This window comes from Esox lucius, chromosome 2, assembly GCF_011004845.1.
Source record: "Esox lucius isolate fEsoLuc1 chromosome 2, fEsoLuc1.pri, whole genome shotgun sequence".
NCBI lineage: Eukaryota > Metazoa > Chordata > Actinopteri > Esociformes > Esocidae > Esox > Esox lucius.
This window is the reverse complement of record NC_047570.1, coordinates 7,171,900-7,193,500: the sequence shown is the minus strand read 5'-3', so window position 1 is coordinate 7,193,500 and position 21,601 is coordinate 7,171,900. Positions and strand designations below refer to the sequence as shown.

At 40.9% G+C, this 21,601-nt stretch overlaps 1 protein-coding gene across 3 annotated transcripts in view; it reads right to left on the bottom strand.

Moving 5' to 3' along the window:
• Positions 1-21,372, bottom strand: part of ccdc102a (coiled-coil domain containing 102A) — a 60,270-nt gene extending 38,898 nt beyond the window's left edge. Inside the window, exon 1 of one of the 3 annotated variants that reach the window (XM_010891391.3) lies at positions 21,238-21,372. The gene's annotated coding sequence lies outside the window, so the exon portion shown is untranslated. Of the gene's footprint in view, positions 1-1,683; positions 1,812-14,022; positions 14,099-21,237 lie in introns of those variants that run through there. The other 2 variants (XM_020055140.2, XM_010891392.3) reach the window with 2 other exon arrangements.
• Between the last annotated feature and the right edge of the window lie 229 nt (positions 21,373-21,601).

Genomic DNA, 21,601 nt, shown 5'->3' with positions numbered 1-21,601 from the left:
GGCAGCTGTGGGAGACGCGGAAGGGGGAGCAAGGGGAGGGAAGGGGGAGCGAGGGGAGGGGAGGGGGAGGGGGAGGGGGCCTTTGACAGGGTAGCCCAGTCAGCCGTGGGGCGCAACAGGCCTTTTAGAGGGCAGCAGATGGTTGAGGCCTTTATTGATGGGGTTCCCCTCTGGAAATAAAAACAGACCAGGGTTATTTAGACCCCACTATACCTGCCCTGCCACCGCTCACCACTCAGGCACAGAGAAACTACATGGATTTATCGCTGACCCCCCCCCCCCCCCCCCCCCCCCCGAAGAGGAGTGGCCGATGAGCAATGGGATGTCAGGTGAGAAGGAAAGGACACGTCATGCCGTGTAATTGTGGGGGTGCAGCGTGGAACAATCTGCAACGTTGTGTGCAACTCCTCACGTTAGCGCTTGTCAGCAGGGCTCTCCCTTTCACTGCTCGTGCCGACACCGCTGGCTCTCACAAATTCTCCTTGTGTGTACAGTAGCAAGCACACTTGCGTGTGTGTACAACGTTGAACGATCCGGGACTTTCTGTCTTCGGCTTAAAGTAAATGGAGATTGTTTGGCATCCCGGTAAACACTCAGTAAACGTTCACCCACCACGAGCCACGGCTCTTTGGCTCTTTGGCTCTGAGGAACATTTGGAAGAGGCAGAGGGGAAACAACCATGAGACCCATTAACAAGAGAGACACAGAAAGGAAGGGACACAACAAACATCATGAGGAAGAAAAAGAGGGATGGAGAGAAAGAGGGGGAGAGATGGGACGGCTAATGATGACATAAACTAAAGAAAATATATTCAAACAGTCCACTGAATAAAAGTTAAAGCAGAGATAATATATGCAAGCTGTTGGTGCTATTGTAGAGACATGAAAGCCATGAAGTAGTTATGGGAATTGTCCCTCACAGTGAGAAACGCAAGAGTATAGTTGATTGGAAGTTAAAAAGGCTTACGTTTGTAATCTCCAATGTAACATTTGCAGTAACATTTCAGACCAAAAAAACTTATCAACTGCTAGACAGAATAAGAATGTGTACTAAATTTCACATAACATTAAACATGTCCTGTTGCTGGAGAATAACATTCTTTCCATGTGGAACTGGCTCAAATTAAGACACTGTTAGATAGTGATAAAGCATGAATGCAAAATCAATAACATAGAAATATGTCACAGATCCAGACTTGGTGGGTCCACAGCCACTGTCTGCAAATGTTCTATTAAGGACCTGAATGAACAACAAACCCTATTCCACTCACTCCATTTCCCTGGAATAACTCAATTTCCTTCAGATTCCAAAAAACATATTGAATTGTTCCTAGGCAAGAAAGCCACATGCCATTCCACTACTGATTAGCAAAATGGATGACTGAAATACTAAGCCCAGTTGATACAGTACATTTTTGCATCCCTGTTTATTCACATAATGTCCAATCAAGAAAAGACATGCTTGTCAGAAGACACAGTTCAACAAGTGGCAGTCAACCTCCCGCTGTCTCCAACGTAAAGTTGTTCTGGAGGGAGAACTTCAATATCAGGTACTGTAAGCACAAAAAACCCACTAAGCACAGAGCAATTGAAAAGCCAACGCTTGAGAACAACAGTGGGAGACCAACGGCAGACCAGCAGGGGTGGTACTCTCAAACATTTAGCAGGAGTGCCCACTCTTACCTCAAACCGGCTGTCTTCCTCTGTAGTACTGAGATTCCTGAGATTCGGTGCTAGTGAAACACATTTCTACTACCTGCTCAATCAACAGGTCTCTCTGTGACTTCCAAGCCCTTAAATCTGACTGTTCCGTTCACTCTCTCTGTCTTTGCTTTGTCTGGAATCTTGACAACTTAGTCTTTTTTCCCCTGCCATCTCCCACTCTACATCCGGGTATGTCCCTCCCTCTCTCTCTCTCTCTCTCTCTCTCTCTCTCTCTCTCTCTTTCTCTTAATCAGCCCTCAACCAAATGCCTATAAAACAGCACCAGTCTATGGTGCAATAAACTCTTTGACAGGAGCATCTGTCCTCTGACCCGGAGAGCTGGGCTGGGCTACTATGTGGCTAAAACCTACCTTAATCACTCATACGGATTTCACACTAAAACAATGCCACAACTAGCAGAATAATGAACGACCATTACAATGTCAGATGATTGTTACCTCTTGGATTCCCAGCCCTCCCTTTTCCTAACATTAACATGTACACATCCTGAGACAGAGATACAGCACTAGATAGTGAAACATCACTAAAATCGTATTCATGCTAACTGGTCACATTGATCTCTATATTGTCACTAGGCTATGCAATGCATTTTTTGGTAATTCTGGGAAAGAGTATTTGATTTTTTGTGTGCAATTTCTTGTCTCATACTCATATCTTTCTCAAATGAAATGTTGTTAAGATTAGCATAGCAACAGCAGGACGCAGGATGATAGCCTGAACATGATTGGTCATCTCTCTGATGGGCAGGTGTGTTATAATTCCTCAATACTGTATATTGAACAATGAGATTCATATCTCGTCCATTCTATAATATCTCTGCCTGAGCACAGTCAACCCACTTGCATCCGTCAACCATCATGGCTGCTGAGTGTTGTTGCAAAGTGGCGACTCCTAGTTCAGCCAAATGAATTGCTATAAAATGAGATATAAACATGTCCAGCTCATAAACCCAACCCAACAGTCTCCCCCAAAAGTGAGGTGTTGTTAACTATTAGAGATTTATAAAAGTCAAGGTTTGGTTTAAAGTAATTGCCATGTTGCAACAAAAAAAGGTTAAAACTGAAGGACATGTATATCAGGTCTGGAGCCGTGATGGGGTTTTTATGTAAAAAACAAGGGGTTTGTGGGAATGTGTTCAGATTGGATTGAATGAGAGGAGCTTTCCTCAATTCTACTGAGTTCAAGTATAAATGAAAACAGCGCTGGAACAAGCATAGCTCTGAAGGGTTGATTACTGGATGGTTTGACCACAAACCTCCTTCCTTTTGGAACGTATATATGGATGGCTGAGCCTGTAATCGGTTCCCTTGACCGCATGAGTCAGTGTAGAGGGAATTTTCTTCTTGCTGTGACCATAAACTCAGGTTGTGGACCCTGGTTGATTTGAGACCCCTTCATTAACCGTTAGCCTAGACAGCACACCTGGTCAATGGGTTATGAACCAACAGAGATTCATGTAAAACAAAGAAGAAAAAATGCAGAAAGAGAGAGAGACCTGAGGTCAAGCAAAGCTAACTTACTTTATCTGACTATATAATTTAAGCCTTCGCTTCTTAACTTTAAGCTCTGCTTTAAACTTACATCGGAAATGGATACAATTTCAAATGTAGCTTTCAAACCAAGCCAGAAGAAGACTTACCAAACATCAAACAGTCTGAGGAAAGGAATTCTTAACTAAAACCAAAGTAGAGTACTTCAGAAAAAAAGATTTGTAAACAGAATGGCATGCAATGCATTTTGATCAAACACAAAACCCCAAGAAACCTCCCCACTATGAGTCCACAAAGTCCATCAAGGATTTTCAACTGCCAGTGTAGTAGAAAGGGAATGGTGGGATTCCTTGTCTTCTGATTCATATCTAGTTTTGTCTTAGTGATCCTCCTCAGAAACGAGGCAGCCTTGCAGCTGTAATAAAGCTCTGGGCTGAGCAGACAGAGGTTAGAGTTCATCAATGAGTTATAACAGGACAGCTTGCTTTGCCTGCCAAGCAACAAGAAACAGCACACAGAGGTTGGGTCAGAGGCTTTCTAACCCTTCAGACAAATATATTTTAGACTAGTTAGACATAGTGTGAGTGAGCTCCGGAGGTGCTACAGCAATCAATGAGAAATTAATGCAGACCTAGAAATTGAAAATCTGTCATCCAGACATGGCATTGATAAGCACACTCTGAGCTCAGGTTTAAGAGGTAAAATCCACCACCAGCAAAAACACTTACCATCAAAGTGACAAAGAGTCCAAAACTATACATCTGCTTGAACAATGACCATGTTCTTATGGTAGCACCTCTGACTCATAGTGGCCATTTGACTGTCATCATCATGCATGCCATGGGGCCTGACTCGTCTAAACTCACAAGGTTCAATCTGTCTTCCTCTGCACAAAAACAGGAAGAGTTGTTTTCCCTGTGGACTTAGGTGTAGAGTGACTATACTGAGATCTAGGTCTACCGTGGATAATACACTGCATTCCTAGACCATGACTCCCTAACATCCTGTCCTCATGCATAGAAGCCTAGACCTGCACTTTGACTTGTAAAAGTGCATATCAATAAAGTTGCAATACATATCCTAGCATATTGCAATTCAGTATTACGGTTGCGAGACTTGGCTCCATTCAGACCAAAAAATCCTGTGTTTTTTCTTTCAGGTTTTCCACCATCTTTTGAAGAAAAAGAAAGTATTTAAAGCTCTTAAATGTTGTGACAATGTCGTATCACAAGGATCATGGCAATTCCCAGCCCAGTGAGGTGTTGATGTTCTAACCCATCACTAAGCTGTTGGGGTGGGAAGTGTGACATTTTCTTTTCACATATTCCTCCATCCTCTGCAAAACTGCTTCACTAAATCACAGCCAAAGAAAAGCTCCAAGAGATGATGACTTGAAGGAGACAAAATGCAGACTCACTAAATAGTGGCGTTTAGCTGGAAGATAGTGGAGTTGGCTAAATTAGAAGATAAGAAAACATTTGAAACATTGGCTGAGGCTCTCAACATAAATCAACACACATTCAAACAGTGACTCATAGACATAGGTCCTTGTAACTACTAACAGGAGCCCCAGTGACAGCCGTCCACATTAAAAGTATTCACCGATGTGATCAAAGAGCTGAGGCGTTGGAGTTGAGCTGGAGTAGAATTCCAGCTAAATTGACAAGGCAGCAGAGTTTGAACTAGGTCTAATTAAAACAATACAAGTGCTGTCAAAGAATGTGTCTGGGCTTTTTCCAGACAACCCTTCACTACTTCAAACACTTAGTAGGGTGGCAATGAAAGGGTGTAATAAATGTTCGCAGTGGGCTTTTGGCACTTTAAAGGTACTACAGCATACATTTAATGACAATTATCTTATATAAGTGATTAATTTAAAGAATTACTTAGAGCACATGTAGTTGTAGCCATAAATATTGGCACCCTTGCATTTCATCTTCAAATAACTCACTGTTGTCTATAAGAAAAATTTACATTTACCTAAGTATTTGTTGCCAAAAATTATTTAATTGTACTTAAAGCTTTGTTTGTATATTTATATATTTGGTTGCACTGCCTAAAAATAACTGCAGTCAAGTGCTTCCTGTAGCCATTGATGAGGTTCCCGCAACTCTGTACTGGCAGATTGGCCCAGACGTTTTGTTCAAACTGCTCCAGTTCTCATGACTTTTGACGGAGACCCAGCATTCTGACAGTGGGTTTGACATAGCACTCTAAAATGACCTGGTATTCTACTGATTTCATGATTGCATGCACATGTTCAAGACACCCAATGCCAGAGGCAGCAAAGCAACTCCAAAACATCACTGAACCTCCTCCCAGTTTGACTGTGGCAAGGTGTTCTTTTCTTTGAAGGCTTTGTAAGATTTGTGTACTTAAACCAAAAAGATCTATGTTGGTCTCATCTGTCTGCAGTAGGTTCTGGAGCATGTGGCATACTCAGGTGTGTTTTCACAAATTGCTGTCTCCCTTTCTTATCTCTATCAGCAGTGAGTCTCCAACCATACAACCCCCTTTCATTGAGTTGGCAATGAATGATGCTAGTTAAAAATGTCATAGCCTGTGTCTGAACGTCAGCTTGAAACTGTGTGCCAGTTGATCAAGGTGCGTTAATTCAAACAATCCTTTGCTGAAACCTTCAATCATATTTTCTCTTGTGCCCACACCCAGAGATGTTGGATACAGTAGCATGAGTATAGAAAATATTGAAACAAATTGGCAATATTTGATATAAGCTTACTGATTTTTTATTGCAATGATGTTTTTAGCATGGTGACCTTGATCTGTATTAAGAATTGTCATCTGTGTGCTGCTGACTAAGTGTCCAGGGTAGCTCAGCGTCACGGTGCTGCAGTATCTAATAGCTATCATTTATTTAGCAGCCAGGCCAGAGCCCAGGAAGGCCAGTCAGCAATGGGGGCCTGGAGAGATACAGTTTCACTGACTACTCTCTCTCTCTCTTTTTCTCTATTTCTCTCTCCATTTTTTTCTCTTTCACTTTTTCTGTCTCTGTCTCTCACTGGGAATATATACTGTATATACCACTGTATGTTCCGCTGTATATACCACTGTATATTCCACTGTATAAACCACTGTATATTCTGCTGTATAAACCATTGTATTCGCTGTATATACCACTGTATATTCCACTGTATATTCCGCTGTATATACCACTGTATATACCACTGTATATTCCGCTGTATATACCACTGTATATACCACTGTATATTCCGTTCTTCAGCCAAGAGTAGAGCAACTGATTGTAGGGTATGAGCTTCAAAGCTTGTAACTTTTCTGAAGAGGAATTTCTGCATAATCTTGGTGATTCAACTGGGTGCTAGATGTTGCCTTAAAACATATTTGTCCCCCTATAGGGGGTCTTTGTCTGGGATTGGGGGTAGATTGAGTGTAGGGGTCTTCCCTTATTAGGTTTGGGAATTGCCTGGGACTACATGTTAAGTTATTACACCATTTGCCTAATATTGTAATTCTTGAAGTTTTGCAATATACTCAGTATAACAATTCAATATTGCAATACATTGTGATTCGTTGTTCATTTTTCTCATTGATAATCATGTACATGCATGCCAAGGTAATAAAACCATTAGACACAACATGTCGCATTTGATTCTCCCCAGTCTGCTGGTATTGCTGTCTGTCTCTGTATTGGATTTCCAATTCTATGCTGTAAGTACATGTGGGCATTCATGGTTCCTTCAATAACTGTAGGTCCCCAGTGCTGGCAGCACTCATGCAGCCTCAGACCAAGACACTCCCACCACTATGCTTGACTGTAGGCAAGACACACTTGTCTTTGTACTCCTCACCTGGTTGCCGTCACACACGCTTGACACCATCTGAACCAAATAAATGTATCTTGGTCTCAACAGACCACAGGACATGGTTCCAGTAATCCATGTCCTTAGTCTGCTTGTCTTCAGCAAATTGTTTGCGGGCTTTCTTGTGCATGATCTTTAGAAGAGGCTTCCTTCTGGGACGACAGCCATGCAGACCAATTTGATGCAGTGTGTGGCGTATGGTCTGAGCAAAATGTAACATACCCGCTCCCCATTCACACCTGACACCTTGTAACACTAATGAGTCACATGACACCAGGGAGGGAAAATGACTAATTAGGCCCAATTTGGACATTTTCACTTAGGGGTGTACTCACTTTTGTTGCCAGCTGTTTAGACATTAATGGCTATGTGTTAAGTTATTTTGAGGGGACATCAAATGTACCCTGTAATACAAGCTGTACACTCACTACTTTACATTGTAGCAAGGTGTCATTTCTTCAGTGTTGTCACATGAAAAGATATAATCAAATATTTGCAAAAATGTGAGGGGTGTACTCACCTTTGTGAGATGTATATGTCTACTGGCCCTTCGTGTTGTGTACCACTAGCAGCCCAAGTGAAATTCTAGGTCTGTTTAAAGGTGATTCGGATTCTGAAAACTTTTCTCTAGAAAGGCTTACAGTTGATATCTGCTCCTTTCTTATTAAACAGTCCAAAAATATTTGATCACACATTTTTGTGATACATGATGACGCATCTGGTTGTATCAGAGGCATCTGGTTGTACCAGGGGCATCTGGTTGTACCAGGGGCATCTGGTTGTTCCAGTGGGCATCTGGTTGTTCCAGTGGGCATCTGGTTGTATCGGAGGCATCTGGTTGTACCGGAGGCATCTGGTTGTATCAGAGGTATCTGGTTGTATCAGAGGTATCTGGTTGTACCGGAGCAGATGTTACTGTACACTTCAGAGGTCATACTGCGGCTGCGGTCAGCAGTTAAATCATCATTGAAGACAACTGAGCCAGTTCCAGTGGCAGCCCTACATGCCCAAAACACAACACCATATTTCACAGATGATGTGGTATGCCACTTCCTTTTCCCCCCACATTATTCTTGCCATTACTCTGGTCATGTTGATATTTCTCTGATCTGTCCCAAGACCTTTTTCTAGAGCTTTGTGGGCTCTTTTAGGTACTTATTCAGGCCACCAAGTATTTCTAAATAACTAGTTTTTTCACCTTGCAGTCTAAACTCTGTAGTTCAGCTAGTGACGTCTTATGCAGATGGTAGCGGCATTTACGCCTACCTCGTGGATTGTTCCTGATCTGTTGGAGAGTTTTCTTAAATAAACTGAGCATTCTTTGGTCATAGTGGTCTTCCTTTGTTTGCCAGGTAATATTCCATTGCTTGGGTCAGCAGTGCTTTCTTACTTCTTTGTATACCAAACACTTGTTTTTGTCACACTTAATATTTATGCTGTCTCTCTGATGGATTTACCTGCCTCATGATGGCCAATACCCTCAAATTAAAGCTGACAGGCTACACCTTTACCCCATAGTCATTGCTCCCATTACGACCCCTTTCATTCCACCCCACATATTCCTCTGTGTTCCCAGCTTTATGTGTGTCATAAATACTCATTACTGGGACCTTTTCCTTCTTGGAATTACAATACAGTGATGCACTTGCTCTTCAGTACATTTCTGTCAATCTTATGTTGGAATCCTATTCGCACAGTAATTATATACATTTTACCTTGAGTTATTTATAAAGCCCTTTTTACATCAGCAGTTGACACAAAGTGCTTTTACAAAACGCCCAGCCTGAAACCCCAAGGAGCAAACAACAGTGTTGAAGAACACTGGTAAAAAAGATCTTTATATATTCAATGAGGAAAATATTTATTGTTCAAGCAAACGTGGTGAAGACCGTGCAAAACACTAGTGACCAACTATGTAGCAACTCACACAAATTTAACAGAAACATCACTTGTTAATCAAGCTAAATTGTACAGTAAAAATAACCCACATTAACCCCTCATATTGCTTGTTAATTGGCTAGCTAGCAACATTCCCAGGTTTACTCAAGAAAGCTATAAAAATATATTTGACTAGTAGCAATCGTATTAGCATCTTGCCGCTATCTGTAGATGTTTCGGCACCTTGCCCGATCTGTTCAGGCTCTCTTAGTAGTACTATCTACAGTGTGCACATTGTTGCTGTGTGAGTGGTTGAAAAAGTTACAGCTATTAAACTAAATGTCAGAAATACTTAGATTTTTCTTATGCTATACATCACAACTTGCATCTATTCAAACTTCAGTATATATAGTCCAGTATGTATGACTACCCACCAGTGATATACTGTACCGATTCCTTCCCCCATCCATATCCCTGATGCCACCCTTAGAAACTTAAAATGTTCCAGATTAACCTTTGACAAGTTACGTGAAAGCTTCACCCAATTGCTTATATCAATGAAAGCCCATCTTCACAACTGCATAGAATGTGAAGAGATCCACTTGGAATTGGGCCATAAAGTTTGGTGCAGCCCATCTGGTTGATAGATTGTTTTCTTGTTGGAGGAGAGTGACAGAAGGCTCAGACGTCCTGTGGGTTGGGGGCTGAGACGATTAGACCCTTTTACAGACATCTTCTACATGCACTACACTGACCCGGCTGGATTAGAAGCTGTGTCAATGAATGATGGGCTGGGTGTTTGGGGAGAACAGACCACTCACAATCTCGTCAGTGTAGGTTCACAGCAAACGTGGCTTCTTATTGAGGAAGACTGGCTCATTGTAATGGCTGGAATGGAAAGAATCAAACACATGGTTTTAATATGTTTGACACCACTTCATTCACACTATTTCAGCCATTCTTGATGAGCCGTCCACATGTTGTTAACTTCTTTTTGTCAGGAGGGCTAAGAGACCAATATATCTAAGAGCCCAATATATCCACTGTCTCCTCATCGGTTTCTAATTCTTCCATCACTTCATTACTTCTCATTCACTTGCCTACTCTGTCATTCCCACCATCTTCTGTGTTGTCTTCCGTGACCTCACAGCCAATCTGGTTCCTCTACCCTCTCTCTGCCGGGCCATGCCTGTCTGCTCAGCGAGGAGTCCTGCTGTTCAAATCGGAGGAAAACACCACCAGCAGACTACACCCTCCCATCTGTCCGCCTGCCTCCCAATGCCCACCCGACCAACCCTGCCCCAGTATTCATGCCTGTTCCCAAAACAGCAATTATTTTCCATTAAAACAATTGCAACACAGTCCAGAATAATTGCCTATTACCCAAACATCACTTTGCACAACTTATTTAAATTGGTAGTGTGCCACATCACATGCATGCAGGAATAATTCAATAAAAAACCCTAACTGACCAGCAGACAGTAAACAGTATTAGCCATGGGATGATCTTCCCAGGAAGACGCTTAGTCTACTCTCAAGATAAACCGTTCTCATAAAACAAAGCAGCCAAGTGGATGAGTGTATAAGTTGTCTCTAAAGAGCCATTCATTACACAGAACTTGAAAGTCAAGTCAATTAGTTATTTACAGGTGTTAATAAGTGAGATACTCTCTGTGATTTTGGGACAAATCCAAGCATGCACTTTTACCGCTAACTGAAATAAGATCAATCCCTCAACAAAAACGAGTCCACACACTTTGATTACGCAGTGGGGTGGGCAAAATAAAAGTATCTTCCTATTGCTGGAGTGAAGAAAGACCCTGAGAGTGAAACCAGTTAGTAGGTGTTAAGTTGCAGTAAAATGATACCGGCTGTGCTATACATTATATGGATTAAGGCATCTTCCCTGTATTGATCGGAACGTGATATATTAAGGCATGTATCGCAGCTTTCTGACAGACAGAGGGATAGGAAGAGCTGCCTGGCACTGTGCAGAAGAACTCTGCAGGCATTTTTCAAAGTGTTCCATATTCTTAATTTTCATCAAACAGAGGGTCCTACTCCTGACAGGGGGCCCACCCCATTAGCTAGGCATCGTGGATAAGTGGCGTCGGCTGTAAAGCAGAAGTAATTGAGCATTAAAGCTCTCTAAATCTGTCTGCTTATGGGCAGACTGGGAGGAACAGCAGGATCAGACATTATGATAGGCTTTCCCAGAGGAAAAGGTTTTACTGTGACGCCAACTGCCAAAACATGGAAAAAGAATAACTCTAGGAAGCTCAAGAGATGCTGATCAAACTTACTGTCCGAAACTTTGAATGTTAACTTACATGTTTTCCCAGTTGGTGGTGGGAAGTTGTTGGCAGTCTCCCACATGATAACAAAGCCCATTCAGGCAGTGTGGTCAGAGTCAGACTACCTATGGGTATTTTATGTAATTGGCTTTGTGATCTACCAGTCCACTGCAGGGCAATCTGAGGAGGCTTCAGAGACCTTCATGTGACTGCATCGAAGAACATCTCTATGAAAGACTGACGCCAGACCAAAATGAATCCCTCTCATGGTCTTCTCATCAACAGACACCAAGGAAACAGAACGACAATAAAAGCAAGCCTAACAGCATTTGTGAGCTCATAACATCAGAAGTTCCTGGTGGAGTTAGTGCCAAATTCTGCCTGGTCAAGGCCGACGCCGGGTGCAATCTTCCTTTCGGGACCAACCAATAAAAAGCTTAAGTAAGGAAATAATTTTTCAATGAAGCATTCTGATAAACAGATTGCCTATGACTCTATGCACTTCAGTGCTTTAATTTAATACATTACCTCCGTTTTACAAGGAATTTAGCCAAATGTGCATGACCAGCTTGTGTCTCCAGTACGCACATAAACACACACAAACACACAGCGCCCAATGGAATTCAGGCAGTATTACGTTAGGGAGAGCTGGTTCTTTAATGTAGCCGAGGCCTGTTCCTCCTCACCAGGCATTTGTTCCACTGATGGTCGAGACTGAGGCTGATGTCTGCAGTCTGGGGATGTAAATAGGGGTATTTTTCTTTAATAATAAGGCACACGGCATGCCAGAGTCCCTCTCCGTGTAAAGCCACTAGCAGCTGCTACAGGCGCATCTGGCAGACTGCTTCAAGGGACACACACCGTCCAATGACGTCAGTCTATTTGTCTCACCAAAAAGGCTACAGAGTGACTTACGGCCACTCCCCAGAGAAAGGGCAGCCAAACGTATTTCCATGTTTGAAAAGGAGGGACGAGACGAGGCAATTTGTCAATGGTGGTCAGGTCAACCCCACCACCCCAACTGTTGCTCCACCCGCATCTCCTTCCTGCAGTCTCTGGACAACAGAGCAACCTCTGAAATCCTTCTCTCGCACAATTTTTTCTCACAATACTCACTTGGGTAACAGAAGCTAGAATTGAACAGAAGCTGGATGTAATGACTACAATCACAGCAAGATCACTTGATTGTAATGCCCCATTGACAGACAAGACCAAAGGCAATCCCATGCCTTTTTCAAATGCTACATTTTGGCCAAACAATGATTCTGCTTACATAAATAGCCACTGAAACAGAGATTCTAACAATTCTTTCACAGTTGTGATATAACTTTTTTTACAATCCTTAAACTGATAAAGGAGCAATATTAGCTAGGGTGGCCTCTGCAACAATTCAATATTTTGTCTCTAACGGCTGGAGACAAGGTCTATCAAAACGTTTAAGAGAGCCATGTGGCCCTCAATCAAGCAAGGTCATTCTTCACTTGTTCCAGCGAAATATGCAGCGATGGCCAAGTCAACTATGCAAAGACCTAGAAATTCCTCCTTGATCATTTCATCACTGATATTTTTCATCTCTCTCTTCTCTCAGGTTTAGCCTGCCAGTAGGTTCTAGACATAGCTAAAGAATGTTAATGCCAAACAACTATGGAGAAAATATATGCCTTTATTCTCTTTAACCCACCCAATTAAGATAGCAGGTTACAGACAATGGGGAGACAGAAAGAGACAGAAAGGGTCAGAAAGTCAGAAAGACTTAAACACAGTGAAAGAAACAGCGAAAGAAACAGTTACCACACAGTTGCACATGCTGTCAACGACACACTCAATGTGAGATTATCATCAAAACAACTGGTTTATCACTGCTCTTCATCAGTCACAAGTCTTAATCTGACAAGAAGAGTCAATAGCTCAACAGCCCAGCCAGTCAGAGCACAGACAAAGATATCAAGACAATGGAGACACTTGGTGATTTAAAGCTCTGGAGAAAGGACTAATAGACAGGAGAACCTGAGCAACTAAACAACCCAGAGCACTCCTAATGGTTCTGCAGATCAAAATACACCAGACCGAAGAGACAGGAGTCAACAATGACAAACGCTGGTTATGGACACATATGCTGCGTTTTCACTGGTGTTTCACCCTAAAGTCGAGGTTTTGTTTCTGTTTCCACAGATACGGGCCCGGCCGAGTAGCCTGGCTCTCACTTGGTACCACCCGGAATTTAGGATTTAGGGCGGGGTTTGCGGATTGACGCGTTACTTGGTGTGAAAACGCGGTATGTTGTTCTATTCAAATGGTGGTGTGTAGCCTATTAATTGCTTAGTCTTTAGGCTTCTCGTAATGGTTTTCTTCCGATCTAACAAACATATCCCTGAGAAAATGAAGCAATAGTACAGGGCAGCAAAGACGCACAACAGAAAGAGTTGGAACGACCGAAGGTGGTACGATGCCATTGGCTCAATAGAAAATGCCGCATTTTGTGCTATTCGAATAGCGATGTGTATCGTTTGTTTAGTCTGTAGGGTTCTCGTAATGGTTTTCATCCGATCTAACAAACAGATCCTTGAAAATTAAGCAACAGTACAAGGAAGCAAAGACTCAGAACGGAAAGAGTTGGAATGACCGAATGTGGTACGATACCATTGACTCGATAGAAAAAGGGAACGCTAAGACAGAGACGTAGCCTGCAGAACCTATAACGCAATATCACCTAAGAATTCTCCCAAATCCTTCTATAAAAAGTACATAGTTTTGACAGAATTCTTATCAAACCAAATAATGAATACATTGGCTTACAGTTGCAGTGTTACGAGTGAAGTTGGTGAAGGAGCCGGTCGCAGGAGTTTGAGTAAGAAATTAGTTCTATTACTCAAGTTAAAACGCGGTATTGTAAACAAACTGAACATGGCTTTATTGTACTACTAGAAAAAATATTGGCTTTTATTTTGTGTAACCGGAAAACTAAATCACGTTTATAGTTTACTCCTCCTACCTACCTGAGCCCCTCCTCAAGTCCTTGGTACCAAATGTATAGTGGAAACAGAAAAGTCTGGAGCCAACATTAGCATAAATCACCGGTGTGACCCAGGTGCCGGGTTAAAGCACCAGTGGAAACGCGGCGGTAATCTTTATTATCCATTGTTGTGGGCATTTTTTCCACAACAATGCTTGGATCACATAAGAAAACCACTCTTGAGAAGAAGAAATGTCGATACATTTTTTGTTTGATAAAGACTTGCTTGTTTAACGTAGCTTTTTTGTAGCACACATATTTGCTACATAAACTGCCTCTGAACTGATGTAAATAATAATTTTATTTCCCAGCAACACAGGCTTTATTTAATTTACATTTAATTCAGAAGCTTTTTGGGAAAGCTTTCTGGATAGCCTGCCTGTCTTCCAAAAATCTGAAGTTTGATTTGGTTAATGTGTCATGACACATTTATACATGTTCAAAACATGTAGTTAAGATCCTACTAAATTAACTCGTTCTTGAAAAAATTTTGAAATAATTTCATGGTTTTATCATTCTGTCCACATTTTCTGCAGCACAAATCTTTTAGTCACAGTGGTGTGTCATTTGTGGAACTCTGGCTCTTATCTCATAATGAACTTCTGAATCAATCATTAAGCTAAGAGCCTCAGATTGTACACTCATTCCATGTCTGGATAGATTACAGTTTTTGAGCCGTGGTCACAGGGCTGAGTTAGTACTGTGAGAGGAGCTTTTATACATCAATCTGTCATCACATCATCTCTATGTCTGACTATAAGCCTATTTAGACTCCATCAGATGTTGTGAACACAATTTGATTTAAATATCATTATAATATATCAACACAATTTGATTCACACTCACAAAACGTTATCTCACCGCGCTGCAAGACAAAAGATATAGACATCTGTCCTGGAAAGTGTATAAACTCAGTGGCAATGTTGTTTACCTGGTAATTAACAGGGTAAGTGCTGTTGCTGGTGGTATTACAACAATGTTTCCAAAAAAGTTGGGACGCTGCATAAAATGTATAGAAAAACAGAATGCAATGGTGTGCAAATTAATTAAACCCTATATTCAATAGCAAATAGTAAAAAGACAAAATATAAAATTTTGAAATTGAGAAATGTTATTGTTTCTTGAAAAATATATGCCCATTTTGAATCTGATGCCAGGAAAATGTTTTTAAAAAGCTGGGACAGGGGCAACAAAACACTGGAAATGTTGTGTAATGCTAAAAAGAAAAACCAGGTGGAACATCTCACAGCTAATCAGGTTAATTGGCAACAGGTCAATACCATAATTGGGTACAAAAAGAGCATCCCAGAGAGTATGAGTATTTCAGAAGTAAAGATGGGAAGGGGTTCACCACTCTGCGCAGGCAAATAGTGCAACAATTTAAGAAAAAAAATTATCACGTAAAAATGCGAAGAGTTTGGGGATCTCATCATCTAAAGTGCATAATATCATTTAAAGATTCTGAGAATCTGGAGAAATCTTTGTACCCAAGGGACAAGGCTGAAAACCAACATTGGATGGCCGTGATCAACGGCGGCACTGCATTAAAAACAGACACAATTCTGTAGTGGACATCACTGCATGGGCTCAGGAACACTTCCCAAAAGCATTGTCTGTGAATACAGTACATCGCTGCATCCAGAAATGCAAGTTAAAACTCCATTCATAGAAACCAGATATAAACAAGAACCAGAAATGCTGCCGCCTTTTCTGGACCCAAGATCATTTAAGATGGACTGAGGAAACTGTCCTGTGGTCTGTCAAATCAAACATTTTTAAAGTTATTTTTGGGAATCATGAACACCACATCCTCCACAGTAAAGAGGAGAGGGACCACCCGGCTTGTTATCAGCGCAGTTCAAAAGGGGTGCATTAGTGCACATGGGTGACTTGCACATCTGTGAAGGCACCACTAATGCTGAACAATATATACAGGTTTTGGAGTAACATTTGCTGCCATCCAGAATACATCATTTTCAGGGATGGCCTTGCTTATTTCTGCAAGACAATGCCAAACCACATTCTGCACCTATTACAACAGCATGGAGCTGTAATAAGAGTCCAGGTGATAGACTGGCCTGCATGCAGTCACCCATTGAAAATATTTAGTATGAAACGAAACACACGACAAAGGAGACCCTGAACTGTTGAGCAGCTGAAATCCTTTATCAAGCAACAATGGGAATACATTTCAAAACTACAGCAATTGGTCTCCTCAGTTCCCAAACACAAAGTATTTGTAAAGGAAGAGGTGATGCAACACAGTGGTGAACATGCCCCTGTCCCGACTTAAAAAAAAAGTGTTGCTGACATCAAATTAAAAATGGGCATGTTTTTTTCGAAAAACATTAAATAATTTCTCAGTTTCAACATTTGATATGTTGTTTTAGTACTATTTTTGCACATCATTGCATTCTGTTTTATTTGCATTTTAAGCTGCGTCCCAACTTTTTTGGAAACAGGGTTGCAGAATTGTTTCTGCAATTTCTTTCCTGATGGAGTTCGAAGGACCTAGAGAACTAGACTTCCTGGAAAGTGTTCCACGTTACCTCGCTAGGTGACTTATAAAAATTATCTCCAACCTAAATCTGGAATCAAGACAGTTTTTTCAGTATGTTAGTTTAGTCTAAATCTTGGACTGATTTGCGGTCAGTATTACCATCCTGAGGTTACGTGGTACACTTTCCAGACAAATACTGATGTGGCTACTGAGGTCTACGGATGATGTATAGCTCAGCATGTGCTGGATTGGAATGAGTGGTGACGTATCAAGTCAGGTCCTGCTCCATGTACAAGCAGAATAATAAAAAAAATGTTTTGCAACTACACTACTGTTCAAAGGTTTGGGGTCACTTCCTTGTTTTTGGAAAAAAAAAGGCTAATTCTTGGTCCATTAAAATAACAGCAAATTGGTCAGAAATACATTCTAGACATTGTTAATGTTATAAATGACTATTGTAGTTGGAGACGGTTGATATTTCTGGAATATCTACATAGACATATAGAGGCCCATTGTCAGCAACCATCAGGCCTGTGTTCCAGTGGCATGTTGTGTTTGCAAATCCAAGTTTATCATTTTAAAAGGCTAATTGATCATTAGAAAACCCTGTTGCAATCGTGTAAGCAAAGCTAAAAACTTTTGCGCGGATTAAAGAAGCAATATAACTGAAAATGTTTAGACTAGTTATGTGTCTGGAGCATCAGCAATTGTGGGTTCCATTACAGGTTAAAAATGTCCAGAAACAAAGAACTTTCTACTGAAACTCATCAGTCTATTCTTGTTCTGAGAGATGAGGGCTATTCCATGCGAGAAATTGCCAAGAAACTGAAGATCTCACACAACGCCTCGTACTACTCCTTTCACAGAACAGCACAAACTGTCTCTAACCAGAATGCCTCAAACCAGAGCAAGAGGACATATACATTAGTGTCTAGTTTGAGAAACAGATGCCTCACAGGTCCTCAACAGGCACTTTCATTAAACAGTAGCCACAAAACACCAGTCTCAACATCAACAGTGAAAAGGCGACTCCAGGATGCTGGCAGAGTTGCAAAGAAGAAGCCATATCCCAGACACCGGACAGAGGAGGATTGGAAAAAAGTGTTATGGATAGACAAATCTAAGTTTTCAAACCAAATTAAAAGAAGTTGGAGGAGTGTGTGACTCCATCTGTCAAGCATGGTGGAGGCAATGTGATGGTCTGGGGGTGTTTTGGTGGTGGTTAAATGGGAGATTTGTAAAAGGGATCTTGAAGATGGAAGGCTATCATCCCATTTTGCAACACCATGCCATTCCCTCTGGACAGCACTAGATTGGAGGGAATTTCCTCCTACAACACGAAAATGACCTGCTTCAGGGAGCATGGGGTGAAATCTCTTCAGATTACCTCAACAAACTGACAACTAGAATGCCAAATGTCTGCAAAGCTGTAATTGCTGCAAATGGAGGATTCTTTGACGAAAGCAAAGATTGAAGGACACAATTATTATTTAAAATAAATTCATTATTTCTTACCTTGTCAATTACTAAATGTCCTATTTATTTTGCTATATTTCCTATTCAAACTAATTTCATGTATGTTTTCATGGAAAACAAGGAAATGACCAGGTGACCCCAAACCTTTGAACAGTAATGTAAATAAATCTCACACTGGCACTATCACTAACAACACTTTTTCTGTAGGGAGTGTCATTTTAGTTACCAAGTAAACAACACAGCGCGTTTATACACCTTCTAGGTCAGGAGGTGCCAGAATGCTGAGCATTAATTTGTTATATTACATATTATGTAAATGTTATTTAAATTAGGCTGTCATCAGGGCAACTGTTGAAGTTTTAACACGCTCTAAGTCACATTCATCTAAATAAAACTATTGTAGTATAAAAGGGACATATGAACTTGCCAATGCAGTGCTCACCAAGAAAATGGCTCCATTACTGTCACTTACTAACAGTCATAACTTCAGGTATTCCCTGCCCCAAAGCTCTAGTGGTTCAGCTATGATTAATCACAAACTTTTGCACTGGACAGTTGGGACTAAATAACATCACATATGAATATCCAGTTGACATCATCTTGACTTTCAAAGCCTAGACATGCCAGTCACATAACTGGTGTAGGCTGCAAAGGTTGGGGCAAAGAGAAAGTGAGAGTACGGAGGGAAATGGAAAGTGTGTGAGACAGACAAAAACTGAGAGACAAACAGATAAGAGACAGAGAGAAAGACAGAGAGTAGAAATATTGAGAAAGAAGACAGAAATGGAGAGAGTGGGAGAGCAAGTGAGAGAGCTAAGGAAATGGAGAAGGGGTTTGAGGGGGAGAACAAACAGAATAAGAGGGTAAAGAGCTGGGTGTGGAGGAATGGAATGCGTTTAGCGAAGACGATTGTAGGTACACTGTCAATTTGGCATGTAGGCTACATACCAATTGCTCTTGATTGCACCAAAATAAACACAGCATAGCCTCCAGTATTTATCCTGGACATTTACTAAAAGCCCCATTGAGATCAGTGGAAGTAGCTTAACAACCAGTACTCTATGAGCCGTTGTTATATTCTGGCATGGTTTTTGTTAGACCTGAGAAGGGCGGAGATGAATGAGGATGTTGATATTCCATGCAGGAAGAAAGATAAAGTAGAGGTATTTTCAAAGTCAGGCATACTCTAAATAGCTTATTGTCTTTGTTTTGTGTTTCTTAAAAGAGGTACTTTAATCCAATTAAATAGTATTGTTCTTACATGCACAGACAGATTCAGTATACTTCAGTTCACAGACACATCGTCCGCTGTATGAGGCACACAAGCAGATGGGTCTCTGCCATCCTAAAAATGTGGTGTTGCCATGACAACCACACACAGGATTCGTTCTTCCATCTGCATGAGTGTGAGAGGAAATCCACGAAGAGATGTGAAGGATCTTAGCCTTCCAGTCTGTTTGTTTAGCTGACCGTAGCATCACATAGCCATTGGCATCATCTTCATCAAGAGTCAAGATGCATATACAGGACTACATCCAGTATCACATGTCCAGGGTTTCACTAAGCATGTTTCACTCAGCATTCAGCCTGGCAAATACTGACAGAACATCGAGAACAGAAAGGGAGCAAAGGGGTGATGCGAAGATATCATGACATCTATGGATGCTAAGAGGCCTCCAGATGTGTGATCCAAAATATTATTTTTTTAAAAGGTGGTGGAAGAGAAAAGGGAATATGGTAACAGATATATAGGCTATGCTACAAATCTAATTTCACTCCAATTTTGTATACTGCTCTCTACTATTATTTTTAAAGGAAACCGATATTTGAGGATTATGGTGAGTATCCAAAAGGTAAAATCAAATGGTGGGATTCAAGCGTGGAAAATTTGAGTGACCTGGGTTTTACGGAACTCCTCTGACCTTTCATTAAGCCTGCTTTGTAGAGGAAGACCAGTAGTTTTTTTTGTCTGGGAAGGTTGCAGAGCTGAAACCTAGAAAACCGGATGGCTATGTACATGTTGTAAAAAAAACAACTGGTATGTTTGAAATTAGGATGACAGAGTAAGCGATGTGTACTAGAACTGGAGTTGGACAGATTAAAAGAAAATGTACTTCAGGGCAAACCATAATGCCAGCATCCTATTCAATGACAATTTTACAGAATATATAACAACAACCAAAGATATCTAGCCGAAAAATAGTATATGTTAGCATCATATTCTGGGAGACACATTACGAACAATAAGCTTTTTAAAACAAGGGAAAAGTTGCATTACTTCAAGTAATCAATGTCCAGGCTTACTTCAAAGGTAAACAAAAAATTATATTTTTACGAACGTGTTCTTCTGCACTGTACTGTTCTGTACATGCAAATATGTACTGTCCTATAGAATATAAATTGAACTGAGTTGAGATCCTGCTATAAGACATTGATTGCACATTACGAAGATGGATTTCTCATGAAAGAATCCACAAACCAACGGTTTCAAATCCTCACATTTTTTCTAGATTAAAGTACACAGGAGTGTAACACGATTGTTTATTTTACGTCAGAAGTTTCGCACCCGTGGAATTCGAACTTAGTTGTGACATTTTAATACGCGCGTCTCGTTATAAACCAGTATTAAGCCTAAAGCAAAGTTGCAGTTCATAGACTACACAAGGCCATTACACAGACATGTTCAACTGAACGCAAAATCATAAAATAAGTAATTCTTACAGCGATAATACTAGCAAGTTAGGTGGAGTGTAGAGTAAATAGTTCCATTGCATCGACTTCATTGTGGTGTAACACTATTGTAAAAGCAAGTTCCTAAATATAAAGACAAACGTCTGTATTAATGAATTCACGAATGTTTAATAATCTATATGCACACAAGACTAGCAAATGATCAGACAGGACTTTCCTGCAAGGAATTCTGCCGTGTTGTCAGTCATTTGACACCCCCTATTGCAAGCAATCTGTGGCTTTCACGTGAAACGTCCACTGCAGAACAAAATACTGTAATATATGCACATACCTTGATAATTTTGGATTATTCTATATGCCCTTTTACTCGATATTTTCTGGATAGAAGTCACTATTCTCTTTTTGATAATCTTTTCGTCCTTCCTACAGGAATTTTTCCTTGGGAATAGGATGCATCGCGAGCAGAGCGGAGGAGTAAAAAGAGGTGGGACTTGAAGATAAAGGCGGTGCTTTGAAACCTTCAACAGTAACTGACAGTGAGAAGTTTGTGAGAATTAAACAATCACGAAAATCGTTTCGATAGAAAACACAACTGTGTAAGATAATACCGTTGTGAACCGAAATTGCAGGCTTTTTTATTAACAGAAGTACTGCATTTTCTTTCGCATATTCTAACACTATTGAGTTGACCTTAC